Source organism: Lontra canadensis, unplaced genomic scaffold (genome assembly GCF_010015895.1).
Source record: "Lontra canadensis isolate GAN:19392208 unplaced genomic scaffold, GSC_riverotter_1.0 scaffold231, whole genome shotgun sequence".
Lineage (NCBI taxonomy): Eukaryota > Metazoa > Chordata > Mammalia > Carnivora > Mustelidae > Lontra > Lontra canadensis.
Window position 1 is genome coordinate 394,643 of NW_022631225.1, and position 20,547 is coordinate 415,189.

The 20,547-nt window shown below is 41.3% G+C and overlaps 1 pseudogene; it reads right to left on the reverse strand.

Annotated features, from left to right (window-relative positions):
* Positions 1-4,748: 4,748 nt before the first annotated feature.
* The window catches only part of LOC116862295, a 29,150-nt pseudogene continuing 13,351 nt past the window's right edge, over positions 4,749-20,547 (reverse strand).

The following is a 20,547-nucleotide window of genomic DNA, read 5'->3' on the forward strand; positions in this document are numbered from 1 at the left end:
AATAATCTTCAACAAAGCAAGAAAAAATATATAGTGGAAAAAAGACATTCACCTCAATAAATGGTGCTGGGAATGTTGGACAACTATGTGTAGAAGAATGAAACTCGACCATTCTCTTACACCATACACAAAGATAAACTGGAAATGGATAAAAGACTTCAACGTATGGTGGGAATCCATCAGAATCCTAGAGGAGAACATAGGCAGTAACCTCTTCGACATCAGCCATGGCAAGTACTTTCAAGATATGTCTCCAAAGGCAAAGGAAACAAAAGCAAAAATGAATTTTTGAGACTTCATCATGATCAAAACCTTCTGCACAGCAAAGGAAACTGTCAAGGAAACAAAGAGGCAACCCATGGAATGGGAGATGATATTCACAAATGACAGTATAGACAAAGGGTTGATATCCAAGATGTATGAAGAACTCCTGAAATTCAACACACCAAAAGCAGATAATTATGTCAAAAAAGGGTAGAGACATGAATAGACACTTCTCTAATGAATGGCACATACAATAATGGCACATAGGCTAATGACAAATGTTCATCCTCATTAGGTATCAGAGGAATTCAACTCAAAACCGCATTGAGAAACCACCTTACACCAGTTAGAATGGAGAAAATGAACAAGACAGTAAACAAAGTGTGTTCGAGAGGATAGGGATAAATGGGAACCCTCTTACGCTGCTGGTGGGGATGCAAGTTGGTGCACACTATAAACGGTGTGGAGATCCTTCAGAAAGTAAAAATAGAGCTTCCCTATGACCCTTCAATTGCACTGCTGGGTATTTACCCCAAAGATACAGATGTAGTGAAAAGAAGGGCCATCTGTACCCCAATGTTTATAGCAGCAATGGCCACGGTTGCTAAATTATGGAAAGAACCAAGATGCCCTACAACGGAAGAATGGATAAGGGAGATGTGGTCCATATACACTATGGAGTATTATGCCTCCATCGGAAAGGATGAATGCCCAACATTTGTAGCAACATGGATGGGACTGGAAGAGATTATACTAAGTGAAATAAATCAAGCGGAGAGAGTCAATTATCATATAGTTTAGCTTATATGTGGAGCATAAGGAATAACACAGAGGGCATGAGGAGATAGAGAGGAGAAGGGCATTGGGGGAAATTGGAGGGGGAGACGAACCATGAGACTGTGGACTTGAAAAACAAATTGAGGGTTTCGGATAGGAAGGGGGTGGGAGGTTAGGTGAGCTTGGTGGTGGGTATTAAGAAGGGCATGTATTGCATGGAGTACTGGGTGTGGTGCATAAACAATCTTGGAAAACTGAAAAAAAATTAAAAACATTGAAAGCAATTCAAAAATTATATATATAATATAGAGAGAGTAGAAAATATAAAAAAAATTAAAAATAAAGACAGTAAAGAGTGGCTTTAAATTTTCATTTTGGACAAAATAGAGTGCTTCAGTAGTTCCTGGATGAATTTTGATCCGTATGTTAGAGGACACTAATTCTCAAAATCACTAATAAATTAAAAGATGGATATATAAGAAGGGAAAACTTAATAGAGTGAACAACTTGCTAAAATAAAGCATATACCTGTTAAAAAATATAGGTTTGTAAAAATACAAGTTAAAAATATCTTATGAAAAAATGAGCTGGTATAATAGACATCTTGACAAACAGAGCCCCTTTTCATAGAATCCACATATATATTCTTACATCTCAGGTAGATTTCACGGGTGTTGAAAGTAGTTTTATAGATAACACAGCTAAACTCAACGGACCTGCTTAAACTGGGTCCCCTACACCTCCGACACCTTGCCTCAATCTCCCTGTTCTTGATTGACTTTTGGTCTGTATGTTAGAAGACACTATATGTGAAAACGTTAAGGAAATCAGAATTTATTTTATATATAAGTTGAATAGAGGGAAAATGGGATTATGTGAGGCATAAATCTATAAGGTGAAGATTTGAAATTTAGAAACTTAAGTTAGGAAATAAGATTCTCTTTGAAATGGGAACAGGGTAAAAAAAGAAAAAGCAAGGAAAGAAAAGAAAGAAAAAATAAATGTAAAATTGTAACCTGAATATAAGCAAGTCGTGAGGGAACACTTGGAGCTCCCTGTGTAATTTTCCCTGGTGCTGGAGTTTCACATTCCTGTGGGAAATAACCTTATCCTTCACCTGTTCTTCCAGTCTATCTTTTGGGGTAGGGGCCTGCTGCTTGGCTTCTCAGGCACCTTTGCGTGGGTGGAGTTGCCCCACCCTTGTCAGGGTCATTGGCTGAATGGGAGCCGACCCTGTGTCTGGTTCTTTTTCCCTGGTGGCTTTCTGATTCTCCTCAGAGCGTTAGAGCAAACATGGCCTTGTGGGAATCTCCAGCCCAGAGCCGCAATGTAGTGGCCTGGACCCCCCCCCCACCACCTCAGGTCAATTCATGTCCACCTCTATGTGTACCAAAATCCACAAACTTGCATTATTGTTGCCCACTGCAACTCTCTGGGGAACGTTCCAGGGACCCATGAGTGTCTCCATGCTTTCTGACTTTGCAATTATTAGTGACTATGGGCTCGTGAGTGCACCCTCTTCCGCACCTCCCAGGTCATGCTGGGTGCTGACCCAGTGTCCTGTCTGGTGTCACATCATTCTGAGAGCTTTTGCCCAGTTGTGGATGTAGCCACTTTGTGCACCAAGCCATGGGCTCACACATGCACCCTCTTGCATGGCTCCCAGATAAAGTCCAGGTGCCTCTCCAGTGTCCTTTCATGGGCCACACCGCCCTGAGAGCTGTTGCCCTGTTTTGGCCACAAATCATTTTATATCTCCCCTGGGATGTTAAATGGCCCACACCTTTAGTCCTTTTCAGGATGGTCAGGCACAGAGCAGTCTTCTAATTGGCCTGGCTTGTGGTCTATGGTGACTGGAGCTGAGAGTCCCTTCTGAGCTTGCTGACCATATCCTGTCTCCCTGTGCCACTGCTTGGGCAGTCTATCGGTTCAGACTTCCCCATTACTTCTGATTTTCTGTGATCTGAAATCACAATGATCCACCCAGAATTCTGTCCTATTTATCCCCTGTGCTCTTTTCAGTAAGGGATGTCTCTCGCTGGAGCAGATTTCTGAGGGTCCTGATTTTTTTTCTCTGATGTGAATATCACTTTCCGGTGGCTGGCTTATGGAGACTTCCTCCAATTTCCATTTATATTCCGATATTTCCTCAAAAGATTTACATTTCTGCACTTCCTACCTCACAAAAAGAACTCATTTTGTTGCTTGTAGAAATCCAGATAATTATTCTTATATCTGAGGTTGAATTCACGTGTGTTCAGAATGGTTTGATAGACATCCATCTTAATTCAAGGGAGCAGCTGAAATGAGGTCCCTACTCTGCTGCCATCTTGCTCCTCTACTCCTGAAACAAAGACTCTGAAGGACAGACTTGATCAGATTGGTTTCTTTCCCTTTTTATGTTTTAATTTTTTTATTTAAATTCAATTCAGTTAACACATAGTGCATTATTGGTTTCAGAGGTAGAATTTAGTGATTCATCAGTTGCATATAACACTGAGTGCTCATTTCTTCAAGTTCCCTCCTTAATGCCCATGAGGCACTGATCCCATCCCCCCACCCCAGCCACCTCTAGTTTGAACACAAAATTTTGTGTATAATTTCAGTATTTGGATTGGGAAAAGTTCCTCCTAGAATTCTAGCTTTAATTATTTATTTTCTCACAATATTATCTCCTTAAATTTCTTTTTAAAATTATGTTCAGTTAGCCACCATAGAGTACATCATTAGTTTTTGATGTAGTGTTCAATAATTCATTATTTGCATGTAACACTAAGTCCAGTGCTCACCCATCCTGTGTCCTTATTGCCCATCACCGAGTTTCCCCATCTGGCCCCTCCTACCCCTCCCAAACCCTATTTGTTCCACAGAGGAATATATTGATTTCTGATATCATTTATTTTGGGTGTTTTCTTTTCCTATTGGTAAATCTAGGCAGAGGTTTCTCAACTTTAGTGTTCTTTTTTTTCCCAGAAAACTAGAACTTGATTTTTTTGTTCTGTTTTGTGTTTGTTTTTATTGTTTTGTTTTGTTTTTATATCACTTATTACTCTCTAATCTTTACTATTTCCTTCCTTCTCCTGCATTTAGGCTTTAGTCATCGTACCTTCTCTAGCCCCTTCAGGTGTAATATTAGAGTGTTTCTTTCAGATTTTTCTTGCTTCTTGAAGTCTTCCTGTATGCAGTGTAGTTTTGTCTTAGGACCACTTTTGCTGCAGAGAAATTAGGGGAAAGTGAAGAAAGTTTCATATTCGTGTGTGTGTGTGTGTGTGTGTGTGTGTGTGTGTTTATACGTGTGTGTGTTATGTCCAGACTACACATCACGCCTCGAGGGTGTTCCACTGCTTTCCCATATTGTCACTAATACTGATGCTGTGAGCATTGTTTAAGACAGTGATACCCCAACAAAGACCTTTCTTCTTTTGCTTTCGATTGTTGATGCCTCTGGTGGTCTCCTGTCCAGCATGCACTTTATGCTGCTTCTAGCGAGTTTGCACGTTGAGCAGGGTGGACCTGTGATGCACAGTGAGAGCAGCTGGGAGTCCTGTAAAGGCTCACTTGATGAGCACCAGGATATTTGTGTTTCTTTGGTATTTAGGGACAGCAATAAACAACGTGAGTGAGTCTGTATTTTGTGCATTTTAGTACAATTGTTTTCCCATTAGAACAAATTTCCAAAGTCAGAGAGTGAAGAGTTAAGCACAGAATCACGTGTGCAGAGAAGGTCCCTGAGGGAAAATGTTCTCTGGAGAGGAATCGCTAGATCCTGACGAGAAACCTTCCCATAACCTTCATCTGCATCTGCTCCTGGGGCTTAAAGACAGAACTGGTGAGTGGTGTGCACCCCCTGGTGGTCCAGATCCGGTCCTTCAGTGAGGTTTGTTTCTGGGCTCACACTGCAGTCCCCGCACTGTGTTCCTCGCACAGTAATACAGGGTTGTGTCCTCGGTTCTCAGGCTGTTCATCTGCAGAGACAGCGTGTTCTTGTCATTCTCTCAGGAGATGGTGAATCGGCCCTTCACAGAGTCTGCGTAGTATGTTTTACTTCCATCACCGCTAATACTTGCAGCCCACTGCAGTCCCTTCCCCTGGAGCCTTGTGGACCCAGTACATGGCATAACTACTGAAGGTGAATCCAGAGGCTGCACAGGAGAGTCTCAGGGACCCCACAAGCTTCACCAGGTCTCCCCCAGATTCCACCAGCTGCACCTCACACTGGACACCTGCAGACAAAAGACATCCTGGTCAGGAAACTGTCACACAGCCATGGTTTCTTTTACTCATATCCACTCACATCCTCAAGAGCAACAAGGAAAACCCAGCCAAGCACAAACTCCATTGTGAGTGTCTGTGTCCTGTCCTGAGTACTGATTGGAACACATGGAATCCTGGTGCTGGGGCTCCTCTCCCAGCTGCAGAGTCAGGTTTGGGCTGTTTTTAAGCAGCAGATTGAGGGCCCTATTTTCATGTTCTCTGACTGTATATTCAACTTGGGATCTATGTGACCATAGAAGGCAATAGACAGAAGAGATGTGACTGACTTTGTTTTGGAGACATTGAACACTTTAGAATAGGATATAGTTTTCATTATATAACTTCCCAGAGTATATACTTGGACATGCGCTACTTTCTTTTTACATATTCACACAAACATTGTGGGATGGATGTCATGTTATGCCATAATGAAATGTAAGCCTACACCCAGAATTTTAGAGGGTTTCATGAGGTGTCCAAGAGCACACACAGGGTGAGAATGATCCCCAGTATGTGGCCCTGTGTTCATCCCGACAGGGCACACTGTCCCCTGAACCATCTGGAGGACAGAGTGAGCAGGCCGGTGAGGAATGTGGAACCCCTCCTGTAATGGGGATGGGATGACTTTACCTCCTTTATGTTGCCCTGAAATATAGAGAGCATCAGGGTTTGTGCAGGTGTATTTTCTAATATTTTAATGTCTCTATGTTCCTCCTAAGTCATCTCTGGGATTATTTGTAAGAACTTTGGTGAGTGTGCTTGATACGGAATGAACAGCATAGAGGTAGAGTGTGTGATAGGATAAACATAGGTGTCAGAATCAACATTATCCAGAGTGAACAAATCAATTCTCCATAAAACTTCCTGTATTTTCTCTGGAATTCCTCCTTCCTCATCCCTTCTTCACTATGTACCCACACAACTATGGGCTTTCCTCATGTTACTTAGACTAGTTTTAGTTTTGAAGTATTTATACTGTATGTAATTTTGTTTGTAGGATTTTTTTTTTTTTTTGCTCTGCACAAATTCTTGAAAACTCAACCATGCTGCTGTCTGCAGCAAGAATAATTTATTTTAATGTTTGGCAGTTAGCCAAAGAGTGAACAAAGCATAATTTTATTTTACTGTATTTTTTTATTTTTAAAATTATTTTAATTAACCTTTATTATTTGCCCCAGGGGTACAGGACTGAATCATCAGGCTTACATATTTCACAGCACTCACCATAGCACATACCCTCTCCAATGTCCATAACCCAACCACCCTATCCCTACTACCACACCCCTCAGCAACCCTCAGTTTGTTTTGTGTGATTAATAGTCCCTTATTGTTTGTCTCCCTCTCAATCCCATCTTGTTTCATTTTCTCCCTCCCTACCCCCAACAACCCCCATCCCGCCTTTCAAATTCCTCATATCAGGGAGATCATATGATAATTGTCTTTCTCTGAGTGACTGATTTCACTCAGCATAATACCTTCTAGTTCCATCCACCTCATTGCAAATTGCAAGATTTCATTTCTTTTGATGGCTGCATAGTATTCTATTGTGTATATATACACACCACATCTTCTTTATCCATTCATCTATTGATGGACATCTACATTCTTCTTATAGTTTGGCTATTGTGGACATTGCTGCTATAAATATTTGGGTGCACATGCCGCTTCAGATCACTGTATTTGTATCTTTAGTGTAAATACCCAGTAGTGTGATTGGTAGGTCATAGGTCAGTAGTGTGATTGCTGGGTCATAAGTAGCTCTATTTCCAACTTTTTAAGGAATCTCCATGCTGTTTACCAGAGTGGTTGCACCATCTTGCATTCCCACCAACAGTGTAGAAGGTTCCCCTTTCTCCACATCCTTGCCAGCATCTGTCATTTCCTGAATTGTTAATTTTAGCCATTTTGACTAGTGTGAGATGGTATCTCATTGTGGTTTTGATTTGAATTTCTCTGATGCCAAGTGATGTGGAGCACTTTTTCATGTGACTGTTGGCCACCTGGACATCTTCGCTGCAGAAATGACTGTTCATGTCTTCTGCCCATTTCTTGATTGAATTATTTGTTCTTTGGGTGTTGAGTTTGATAACTTCTTTATAGATTATTGAATACTAGCCCTTTATCTGATATGTTGTTTGTGAATATCCTCTCCCATTCTGTCAGTTGTCTTTTGGTTTTGTTAACTGTTTCCTTTGCTGTCCAAAAGGTTTGATCTTGATGAAGTCCCAATAGCTCAGTTTTGCCCTTGCTTCCCTTGCCTTTGCTGATGCTTCTAGGATGAAGTTGCTGTGGCTGAGGTTGAAGAGGTTGCTTCCTGTGTTCACCTCATGAATTTTGATGGATTTCTGTCTCACATTGAGGCCTTTTATCCACTTTGAGTCTATTTTTGTGTGTGGTGAAAGGAAATGGTCCAGTCTCATTCCTCTGTATGTGGCTGCCCAATTTTATTGTATTTTTAATTATTTATTTATTTAAAAATTTTTGAATTTTATTTTATAGATTATATCTGTGGCAGAGGGTTTTATCTCTGGATCTTTCTTCTGCTTTGAATTCCTCTCTCTAGCCATTTTGCCCAGAGAAGTGTGGATGAATGAATGAACAAAAGCACAAATATCAACCCAATCTCAAGCAAAATACACAGTAGAGAAGTCTGAAGAGGTCAGAACCAAACAAACAAAAATGCTGGGTGTAGAAGAGAGAATATAATCTTCCGGTGGACAAAACAGGAGGATCGACTTGGTCTTGCATATATTTTGGTCTGTGTGTTAGAAGAAACTAAATCCCAATGTTGTAAAGAAAGCAAAACTTATATATATACAAAAAAACTGAATAGAGTGAAAGTAAGCCAAAAATGAATATATATGTATAAAAAGTACGTGTTCGAAATTGTAGTTAAAAAAAGACTTCAAAACAGAGTTATTAAAATAATAAAGTCTTGGAAAAAAAAGAAAAAGAAAATTTAAACTGAAATAGCAATGAATAATGAGAAACAACCTCAAATTCTGTGTAGTATTTTCCCCTAGAGCTGGAGTTGTGCAGTGCTGAGTGCTGTGTACACGTGGTTTTCTGTATTCTTCCAGCTGTTCTTCTGGGGGAGGGGCCTGATGCACTGATTCTCAGGTGTTTCTGTGTCAGTGGTGTTGTACCACCCTTTGCCAGGGGTCGGGGTCAGGGTAAGCTCTTTCTAGTTTTTCTATGTGGCTTTTGTTCCCTGAAGGCATTTCAGTCTCTTTAGAGAATGAGAATAAAAATGGCCATATGGTGATCTCCATCCTGGGATCTGAATGATCCCAGTCCCTTTCTTCAATAAACACTCACGGATAAGAGGTCTTTCCTTTTGTTTGTGCCACTGTCTAGACACCTGTGGTGTGCACCTATACCAGTCCTTCTGGGTAGGTGGATGGTCCTGCCTTTCTGTCCTCAAGATCCCCCATGGAGAGTGGTCACCTGTTCATGTGCACTCCTGAGCCACCCTTCCTGTGGGATGGCGGAGGGCCACATGTTGGCATTTGCAACATCCTTCCCCCACACTGAGATCTGTCCCCCAGAGCCGGCAGGGCTCCGGGTTTATAGAGAACTGAACTGAGAGGCCCTCCCAAGTTCTCAGACCATAACCAGTTTCCCTGCTCCAATGCTGAGGAGCTCTGCAGGTTCAGGCATTCCCATTTGTCTGTGTCTCCATGATCCTGAGACCACAAGTCCCAGATAAGATTCTGCCCCTCCCCCTTCACCAAAGAGCACCCTTGAAGCAGGAATTTCTCTCAGTGGAGCACATTTCTAAAAGTTCTGGTTTAGCCATCAGAGGCTATATCACTTATGTTGGCTGGCTTTCTGAAGTTCCCTACCCTGTTGTTTATCTTCTGATATATCTCCTTTGTCTCACTTATAGGCATGCCTTCCTTGAAAAAAATGGTTCTTTTTCTATTTACAGAATTCCAGCATTTTTTTCCATACCTCTCAGGTTGAACTCATAGATATTCTGAGTAATTAAATAGTTATGTAGCTAAATTCAGGGAAGCAGATGAAATGAAGTCTCTGTCTCTCTTAGCATCTTGCTTAATGAGTGCATTTAAGAATTCTTTTTTTTTTTTAATTTTTTTAGAGTAACAGTATTCATTATTTTTGCAACACAGCCAGTGCTCCATGCAATCCGTGCCCTCTCCAATAGCCACCACCTGGATCCTCCAAACTCCCAACCCCCACCCCTTCAAAACCCTCAGATTGTTTTTCAGAGTCCATAGTCTCTCATGGTTCACCTCCCCTTCCAATTTCCCTCAAATCCCTTCTCCTCTCCATCTCCCCTTGTCATCCATGCTATTTGTTATGCTCCACAAATAAGTAATTGTACATCATAATAGCTCAGTTACAGTTTATTGAGGAGAAGAGTAAACATCACTCAAGACCTCACCTCCTCCTCTGGAAAGGGGTTTCATGTTTTTGGTTATATGCAGGATATTTATTTCATATAAGGTGAAATTATAACCATGTTATTTTCTCTATATTCAGAATGAGTTTGATATAAGAAGATGCATACTGATGCCCACATTTATAGAAGGTTGATGTGTGATGGTGAAGTCTATGTGTCAAAGTGACAGGTCATGGGTGCCCAGATTAAACATTGCTTCTGTGGGTGCCTATTATGCTGTTCCAGAAGAGACTTGTATTTGCAACCATGGTCTCTGGGCCAATGGGCCTCATCCAATCCATTAAGGTTCTGAACAGAATGAAATGCAGAGGGAGGAATTCCCTCATTCTTCTTTCTTGTATGCTTGATCTGGAACATGCTTGATCTGGAACAGGAACAGTCCTGTCCTTCTGCCTTGGATATAATTACTCTTTCATATCTCCAGGTTCTCCAACCTGTGCTATTTGACCAAAGCTAATATATTAGACCCATGTAGCCCTTTCCCTGGAGAGTGGCAGACCCAGCTCATCCTGTAGATACTAAAGGTGAATCCACAGGTTGCACAAGAAAGTTTCTGGGACCCCCAAGATTTCACAAGGTCTCCCCCAGTCTCCACCAACTGCACTTCACCTGGACACCTGCAGACAAGAGATCTCCACTGTTTCTCTCACTCATATCCCGTAACATACTCAATGTCTCTTGTTCAACATAAATTAGCTTTTTTGTTTTGTTTTGTTTTGTTTTAATTTTTTAAATTTATTTTCAGCGTAACAGTATTCATTGTTTTTTGAACCACACCCAGTGCTCCATGCAATGCGTGCTCTCTCCAATACCCACCACCTGGTTCCCCCACCTCCCACCCCCCGCCCCTTCAAAACCCTCAGATTGTTTTTCAGAGTCCATAGTCTCTCATGGTTCACCTCCCCTTCCAATTTCCCTCAACTCCCTTCTCCTCTATAACTCCCCTTGTCCTCCATGCTATTTGTTATGCTCCACAAATAAGTGAAACCCTATGATAATTGACTCTCTCTGCTTGACTTATTTCATTCAGCATAATCTCCTCCAGTAGCGTCCATGTTGCTACAAAAGTTGGGTATTCATCCTTTCTGATGGAGGCATAATACTCCATAGTATATATGGACCACATCTTCCTTATTTAAAATAGTAACTAGGGAAACCCAGCCAAGCACAAATTCCATGGTATGTTGTTTGTGTTCTGTCTTGATCACTGCATGGGATCACCTTGGGTTCCTGGGCCTGGGGCTCCTCTCTCATTTCTAGGGTCAGGGCTGGGCTGCTTTAATCAGCAGAAGGAGGGCCCTATTTGCATGACTTCTGCCTATACAGCTAGCTTGGGACCTGTGTTTACAGAGTGGGCAGCGAACAGATCAGATATGATTGCTTTTCACTCAGTGGTATTGATGACATTTTCAAAATAGGATTTTTGATTAAATGATTTTCCAGAGTACACACTTGGGGTTCATGTGCTATGTACTTTTTACATATTCACACAAATCTTGGGGTATAACATCATGTTACAACATAAAGAGATGTGAACCTACATCTAGAATTGTAGAGGGTTTGTGAGACATCCAAGAGCATATATGGGGTGAGAGTGAGCCTCAGGATGTATACCTGTGCTCCTCCCCATGGGATCTGCTGCTTTCCTGAACCACTTGCAGAACAGAATGGCAGGGTCATGAGGAATGTGGAACCCCTCCCGTATGGGGACAGGGTGGTTTTGCTTATTCTAGAGTTTCCCTGAAATACAGAGAGAATCAGTGTTCTCAGGTGTGTTTTCAAGTCGCTGACATTGCACTCTCTCTGCATTCCTCCTGAGTCATCTCTGGGATTATCTGTAATAGCTGTGGTGTGTGTACTTGACACAGGATGAAGTTCACACGTGTGGAGTTTGTGATATGGGAAACACTGGGGTCAGAGTCAACATTCTCAAGAGTGAGAAGGTCATGTCCCCTTAGATTTTCCTGTATTTTCCCTGGAATTCCTCCTTCTACTCTTCCTTTCTTTACCCGGTCCCCAGATAACTATTGATCTTTCTCATGTCACATTACACTAGGTTCAATTTTCTAGAATATATAAATGTAAATTTTACTGTATGTTCTTTTATTTTTAGGGCTCATTTTTCTCAGCATCAATCCTTGGGAATATATCCATGTTGCTGTGCATAGCAAAAATCATCAGTTTTATTTCATTTTATTTTATTTTATTATTTTCAGTGTTCCAAGATTCATTGTTCATGAACCAAACCCAGGGCTCCATGCAATACATGCCCTCCTTAGTACCCACTAGGTTCACCCAACTCCCACAGCTCTCCCCTCCAAAATCCTCAGTTTGTTTCACAGAGTACACAGTCCACTTTATTTATTGGCAGCATTGCACACAAGGAACACAGGAGAATTATTATTTTTGAAGCAGTTTTTAGGGTTGGGATCATTTCCAGTATCAGGTATTTCAATAAACTTGGGTCCCAGCCTGGACTTGAAGGTTTAGTGTTCAGAGAATGTGTTATTTATACACTTTCCACAACAACAACTAAGGTGAAGTAGATGCGGAGGCAAACTTTTGCATCAATGTGGGAGTTTATCCATTTCAGGAGGGTTTTCTTGTTATGTGGATGTTCTTAGAAACTCAGATTCACACACGGGAATTAGTATTTACTGATTTACTCATTTCCTTCAGTATTATGCTTAAGGTTAGTATCAGTGTTAGAGGTAGGGTTAGATTTAAGGGTTAGAGATTAGGGGCTAAGAGCTAGGGCTTAGGGCATGTGCCCAGGATTCTGAAGTTCAGAGAGTCCCTAGAAAATAAGTCTCAACATTGGCTAGGATGAGACTAGATCTCACAGCCATCTACTGCACTGAGGTAATAATGGGATTTTGGACTCTACATACTTGTTTTTAAAAGTGCTGATTCTAGAGGATGGCAAGATGGTTAAAGAGTAGGGGACCTTATTTAAACCGATCCCCCAAATTGAGCTGGATACATAACAAATCACTCAGAGCACTCATGAAATCAGCATGAGATGTAAGAAGATATATCAGGATCTATACCAACAGAATACCTCTGGCAGCCGGTTTTGACGTATGAAGTGGAGAGTCATGATTCTGTGGGGAGATATTGGAAGATAAATGGAAGGCGGAGGGAGCCTCCAGGACCCTGCACACCCAGAGTGCAGAAGTCTCCCAGGCTGGGGACTGGGCTCAGAGCCACAGACCAGTAGCCTTGGAGAAAGGTCTTTAGAGCAATTCCCTCTCTGAAACATGGAGCTGCAGTGGAACATGTGTGAACTGGGGGCAGCTGGTGGTTTTGGAAGCAAAAAGGGCAGAGACATGCCTGGACAATGTAGCAAGGGCTGAGAATGATGCTGTGGGGTGCACAACCCAGGACCTTGTGGTTTTTAGCAGCACACAAAATGGAGCCAGCGTGGCCTGGAGGGCATTCTGTAGAACAGACTGTGATATCTCTGTTCTGATACAGAAATCTGAATATGGTCATTTCTGCTCTGACTCTCAGAAGAGACACAGAAAGCCACCATCAAAAACTTTCAGAGAACAAATCACCCCAAAACTGGTTTTCACTGAGCCTGTCCCCCTAAAGAGTGTAGGGCAACTCTGCCCAAACAGGGTTGCCTGAGTAACTTCACCTCAGGTTCCTCCCCCAGAAGACAGGCTGAACGAACAAGAGTCTTATGACCCTAAGGTCCCTATAAAACAAGTTCATCTTTCCTGGGTTGTGGTCAATAATTTGGACTTTGTACATTCCCTCAACCACTCTTCATCAGGATGATTAAGAAGAGGAACCCCCTACACAGAAAAAAATTAGGAGACTGTGACCTCTGCCACAGAAGTAATGGATGTGGATATAAGCAAGATGTCAGAAATAGACTTCAGGGTAACAGTTATGCAGACAATAGCTAGGCTGGAGGAAACCATTAATGCCAACATAGATTCTCTCAAGAAGAAGTGAAAGATGATCTGGCAGAACATAAAAATGCTCTCAGTGAGATCCATTCTAATCTAGATACTCTAAGAGACAGGGTAAATGAGGTAGAAGAATGCATTAGTGATGTAGAAGACAAACTGTTAAACAAGAAGGAACAGGAGGAGGCCTGGAAAAAGCAGCTTAGAATCCATGAAAACAGAATTTGAGAAATAATTACCCCTATTCTTTATAGAAACATACCGTGTGAGAATTATGGGATCCCTCAGGGGTGTGGAGAGAGAGTCAGAGGACTAGGAGATATATTGGAACAAGTCCTAGCTGAGAATTTCCCTGATCTTTGGGTGAAGAAAGCACTCATGTCCTAGAGGCATAGAGGACCCTCCCAAGATCAAGGAGAATAAACCAATGCCCTGGCATGTAGTAGTAAAAAACGCAAATCTTAAAACCAAGGAAACCATCGTAAGGGCACTTAAGGGAAAGAGATCCCTTACGTACAGAGGGAGGAACATCAGAATAATGTCAGACCTGTCCACAGAATCCTGGAAAGCCAGAAAGCGTTGACAAGTCATATTCAGGGTACTAAATGAGAAGAACATGCAACCAAGAATACTTTATCTGGCAAGGATCTCATTTAGAATGGATGGAGAGGCAAGGAGCTTCCAAAACTGACAGAGACTGAAATAATATGTGACCACTAAGTCAGCCCTGCAAGAAATATTAAGTGGGGTACCTTAAAACGAGAATGACCCTGAGAGAAATTTACAGAGATAATCTACAGAAACTAGACCCTTGCAGGAACATGATGACAATAAAATCATATCTTTCAATAAGCACTCTCAGCATGAATGTCCTAAATGCTCCCATAAAATGGCACAGAGTTGCAGATTGGATAAGAAGACAGGACCTGTCCATATGTTGTCTACAAGACACTCCTTTTCAACCTAAATATACATCTAGACTGAAAGTGAAGGGATGGAGAAACACCTCTAATGCCAACTGGCCTCAAAAGAAAGCTTGGGTAACCAGTCTCATATCAGACAAATTAGATTTTAGGCTAAAGACTGTAGTCAGAGATACAGAGGGCACCATATCATGCTAGAAGGGTCTGCCCACCAAGAAGATCTAACAATTGTAAATATCTATGCCCCCAACATGGGAGCAGTCAACTACATAAGCCAACTGTTAACCAAAATGAAGAGAGATATTGATACTAATACCTTAATTGTAGGAGACCTTAATACTCCAGTCTCAGCAATAGACTCATCCTCTAAGCATAAAATCAATAAAGAAACAAAACTTTTGAATGACACATTGGACCAGACGGACCTTATCCATATACACAGAACATTCCACCCTCAAACAACAGAATACTCATTCTTCTTGGGTACATATGGAAACTTATCCAGAATTGACCACATAGTGGGTCACAAATCAGGTCTCAACTGATACCAAAAGACTGAGATTATTCCCTGCATATTCTCAGAACATAATGCTTTGAAACGGAACTCAACCACAAGAAAAAGTTTGGAAGAAATTCAGAGACTTTCAAGCTAAAGACCATCCTGCTGAAGAATGCTTGGATCAACCAGGAAATCAAACAAGAGCTTAAACAATTCATGGAAACCAAAGAGAATGAAGACACTTTGGTACAAAACCTATGGGATACAGCAAAGGCAGTCCTATTGGAGAGAAACATATAGCCATCCAAGCTTCACTCAAAAAAAAAAAAAATCCTGACTATACTATGTTTACACCTTAACGAACTGGAGAATCAACAACAAATTAAGCCTAACCTATGCACTGGAAGGGGAACAATTGAGATGAGAGCAGAGGTCAATGAATTAGAAACCAGAAATACAGTAGAACACGTCAATGAAACTAGAAGCTGGTTCTTTGAAAGACTAAATAAGATAAATAAGCCGCTGGCCAGACTTATCCAAAAGTAAAGAGAAAGGACCCAAATTATTAAATTATGAATGAACCTGAGAGATCATGACTAACACCAAGGCAATAGAAACAATCAAGGAATTTTTATCAACAGCTATATGTCAACAAGTTAAGCAATATAGAAGAAATGGATGCATTCCTGGGAACCTATAAACTTCCAAGGCTTGAACAGAAAGAAATAGACAATCTACACAGACAAATAGCCAGTAACGAGATTCATTCAATGATCACAAACCTCCCAAAAACAAGAGTCCAGGACATGCTAGATTCTGTGGGGAATTCTACCCAATATTCAAAGAAGAAATAATACCTATCCTCCTGAATCTTTTTAAAAAAATAGAAACATATGGAAAGCTTCCAGACCCATTCTATGAGGCCATCATTACCTTGACCCCAAACCAGGCAAAGACCCCATCAGTTAGGAGAATTTCAGACCAATATCCCTGATGAATATGAATGTCAAAAGTGTCATGTATAACCTAGATAATTGCACACGATAGTACAAAAAAGGATCATCCATCATGTCCAGGTGGGATTTTCCCTGAGCTGCAAGGTCCGTTCAACATTTGCAAATCAGTCAATGTGATAGAACAAATTAGTAGGAGAAGAGAGAAGAACAACATGGTCCTCTCAATTGATGCAGAAATAACATTTGATAAAATACAGCATCCATTCCTGATTAAAACTCTTCAGAGTGTAGGGATAGAGGGAAATTCCTCAATGTCACAAATTCCATCTATGAAAAACCCACAGTGAATATCATTGCCCTAAGGTCAGAAACATGACAAAGTTGCCCCCTTTAGCCACTATTGTTCATTGTTGTACTAGAAGTTCAAGCAGCAGCAATCAGACAACAAAAAGAAATAAAAAGTATTCAAATAGGCAAAGAAGAAGTCAAACTCTCTCTTTGCTGAAGACACGTTACATTATGTGGAAAACCCAAAAGACTCCACCCTTAAATTACTAGAACTAATACAGCAATTCAGTAATGTGGCAGGATACAAAACCTATGCACAGAAATCAGTTGCTTTCATATGCACTAACAATGAACCTGTGGAAAAAGAAATTAGAGAACAGATACCACTTACAATAGCACAAAAATAATAAGATACCTTGGAATAAACCTAACCAAAGAGGTAAAGGATCTGTACTCCAGAATCTACAGAACACTTATGAAAGAAATGGAGGAAGACTCAAAAAGATGGAAAAACATTTCATGCTCATGGTTTGGAAGAATAAATATGGTTAATATATCTATGTTGCCATGAACAACCTATACATTAAATAACGATCTAAATACCGTAGTCATTCTCTCTCTGCCTGCCTCTCTGCCTAATTGCGATCTCTGTCTGTCAAATAAATAAATACCATAGTCATTTTTCAAAGTGCTGGAATAAACAATCCTAAAATTTGCCTGGAATCAGAAAAGATCCCAAATCAAGAAGGAAATGTTGAAAAAGGGAAACAAAGCTGGGGGCATCACATTGTCTGATTTCTAGCTATATTACAGAGCTGCAATAACCAAGACAGCATGGTACTGGCACAAAAACTGACACTTAGACCAGTGGGACAGACTACAGAGCCCAGATATGGACCCTCAACTCTATGGTCAAGTAATTGACAAAGTAGGAAAAATGATCCAATGGAAAAAAGACAGTCTCTTCAATAAATGATGCTGGGGAAATTGGACAGTTATATACAGAAGAATGAAACTTGACCATTCTCTTACATCACATACAAATATAAACTCAAAATTGATGAAAAACCTCAATGAGGGGCGCCTGGGTGGCTCAGTGGATTGAGCTTCTGCCTTTGGCTCAGGTCATGATCTCAGGGTTCTGGGATCGAGTCCCGCATCAGGCTCTCTGCTTGGCGGAGAACCTGCTTCCTCCTCTCTCTCTCTCTCTCTGTCTGTCTCCCTGCCTACTTGTGATCTCTCTCTGTCAAATAAATAAATAAAATCATTAAAAATATTAAAAAAAGAAGAACCTCAATGTGATACAGGAAACCATCAGAATCCTAGAGTAGAACATAGGCAGTAACCTCTTCGACACTGGCCACAGCAACTTCTTTCAAGACATGTCTCCAAAGGCAAAGGAAACAAAAGCAAAAATGATCTTTTGGGACTTCATCAAGATAAAAACCTTCTGTATAACAAAGGAAACAGTCAACAAAACAAAGAGGGAACCACGGGATGGGAGAAGATATTTATAAATGATACTTCAGACAAAGTGATGGTATCCAAGACCTAAAAAGAACATCTCAAACTCAACACCCAAAAAACAGATAATCATGTCAAAAAATGGGCAGAATGTGAACAGACACTTCTCCATAGGAGACATATGAATAGTAAAAAGGGACATGAAAAAGTGTTTATTCTCATTAGCCATCAGGGAAAATCTTGTCAAAACCACACTGAGATACCACCTTTCACCAGTCAGAATGGCAGAAGTGACAAGGCATTAACAATGAATCTCGGAACACTGAAAAAATAAAATAAAATAAAATAAAATAAAATAAAATAAATAAGTGGCAGGGCAAGAAACAACAATGTTGGAGAGGTTGTAGGGAAAGGGGAACCCTCTTTCACTGTTGGTGGGAATGCAAGTTGGTGTAGCCACTTTGGAAAACAGTGTGGAATTTTCATCAGGAATTAAAAATAGAGCTACCATATGAACCTCCAATTGCACTACTGAATATTTACCCCAAAGATACAGATTTAGTGAAAAGAAGGGCCATCTGTATCCCAATATTCATAGCAGCAATGGCCACAGTCAACAAACTGTGGAAAGAACCAAGATGACCTTCAACAGATGAATGGATAAGGAAGATGTGGTCCATATATACTATGGACTCTTATACCTCCCTCAGAAAGGATGAATACCCAACTTTTGTATCAACATGAACGGATTGGAGGAGATTATGCTGAGTGAAATAAGTCAAGCAGAGAGAGCCAATTATCAGATGGTTTCACTTACAGAGCATAAGGAATAACACAGAGGACAGTGGGTGAAAGAGAGGAGAAGGGAGTTGGGGGAATATGCTGGGGAGATGAACCATGAGAGACTGTGGACTCTGAAAAACAATCTGAGGGTTTTGAAGGGGCAGGACGTGAGGGGGTTGGGGGAGCCTGGTGGTGGGTATTATGGAGGGCACGTATTGCATGGAGTACTGGGTGTGGTGCATAAACAATGAATCTTGGAACAGTGAAAAAAATATGATTTTAAAATATTTTATATTCATGTGTGTGTGTGTGTGTGTGTGTGTAATCTTCAGACTCTGTATGCACACAACATCCTAGTTCAGGTTTCCTCCTCTTTCCCACACTGTGATTAACACTGATACTGTGAGTATTGTTCAAAATAGACAGTACCATGGCTCTTAATTCTCTTGCTTTGGAATTTTGATGCCTCTGTAGGCTCACATCCAGCATGCATTTTACACTGCTTCTAACAAGCTTGGGCATTGAGCTGGGTGGTCCTCTGATGAACAGAGAGTGTAGCTGGGACTCCTGTAAAGTTCAGATGACACACATGGAGATATTTATAATTCTTTGGTATTTTGGGACAGAACAAGCCAGTGCAAGTGACACTGTCTTTTGTGCATGTTAGTATAGTTGTTGTCCCAAATTTCCAAGTCAGAGACTGAAGAGGAAACACAGAATTATGTGTCCAGAGAGGCTCCCTTGGGGAAAAAGCTTGCAGGCATGGAGGCCAAAGACCCTGACAGGAAATTTGCCCAAATCCTCCAGCTGCACCTGTTCCTGGGACTTAAAGACAGAACAGGTGAGTGGTGTCCACCTCCTGGAGGTCCAGATCCCCTCCTACAGTGAGGTTTGTGTCTGGGCTCACACTGATGTCCTCTCACTGTGTCCCTTGCACAATAATACACAGCCGTGTCCTCAGCTCTCAGGCTGTTCATCTGCAGATACAGCGTGTTCTTGCCGTTGTCTCTGGAGATGGTGAATTGGCCCTTCACAGTGTCTGCGTAGTATGTGCTACTTCCACCATTACTAAGACATGCGACCCATTACAGCCCCTTCCGTGGAGCCTGGAGGACCCATTTCATATAGTAGCTACTAAAGGTGAATCCATAGGCTGCACAGGAGAGACTCAGAGACACCCCAGGCTTCACCAGGTTTCCCCCAGGTTCCACCAGCTTCACCTCACACTGGACACATGCAGACACAAGACATTCTGGTCAGGAAACTATCACACATCCAGTGTTTCTCTCACTCATATCCAGTCTCACACTCAAGGTCTCTTAGTCTCTGAAAATTACCTTTTAAAAGAGCAACAAGGAAAACCCAGCCAAGCACAAACTCCATGGTGAGTTTTCTCTATTCTATCTGACTAGTGAATGGGAACACCTAGAAGTATGGGGGCTGGGGCACCTCTCCCAGCTGCAGGGTTAGGATTGGGCTGCTTTAATCAGCAGAGCAAAGGCCCTATTTGCATGTCCTCTGAGTATATATTCATCTTGGGGTCTATATGAACAGAGAGGGCTGTGACCAGAGCAGGTGTGATTGCATTTGATTTCATGGTATTGACAGGCTTTTGGAAAATAAGATTTTATTTATTTATTTATTTATTTATTTTTTTAAAAGATTTTATTTATTTATTTGAAACAGAGAGAGAGAGATCACAAGTATGCAGAGAGGCAGGCATAGAGAAAGAGGAGAAAGCAGGCTCCCCGCCGAGCAGAGAGCCCGATGCGGGCCTCGATCCCAGGACCCTGAGATCATGACCTGAGCTGAAGGCAGAGGCTTAACCCACTGAGCCACCCAGGCGCCCAAGATTTTATTTATTATATGATTTTCCAGAGCACGAACTTAACCTCCATGTGCTAACTCTTTTTACACATGCACAGAAATCTTTAGGTGTAGATTTCATGTGACCCCATGAAGAGATGTGAGTGTATTCCTAAAATTTTAGATT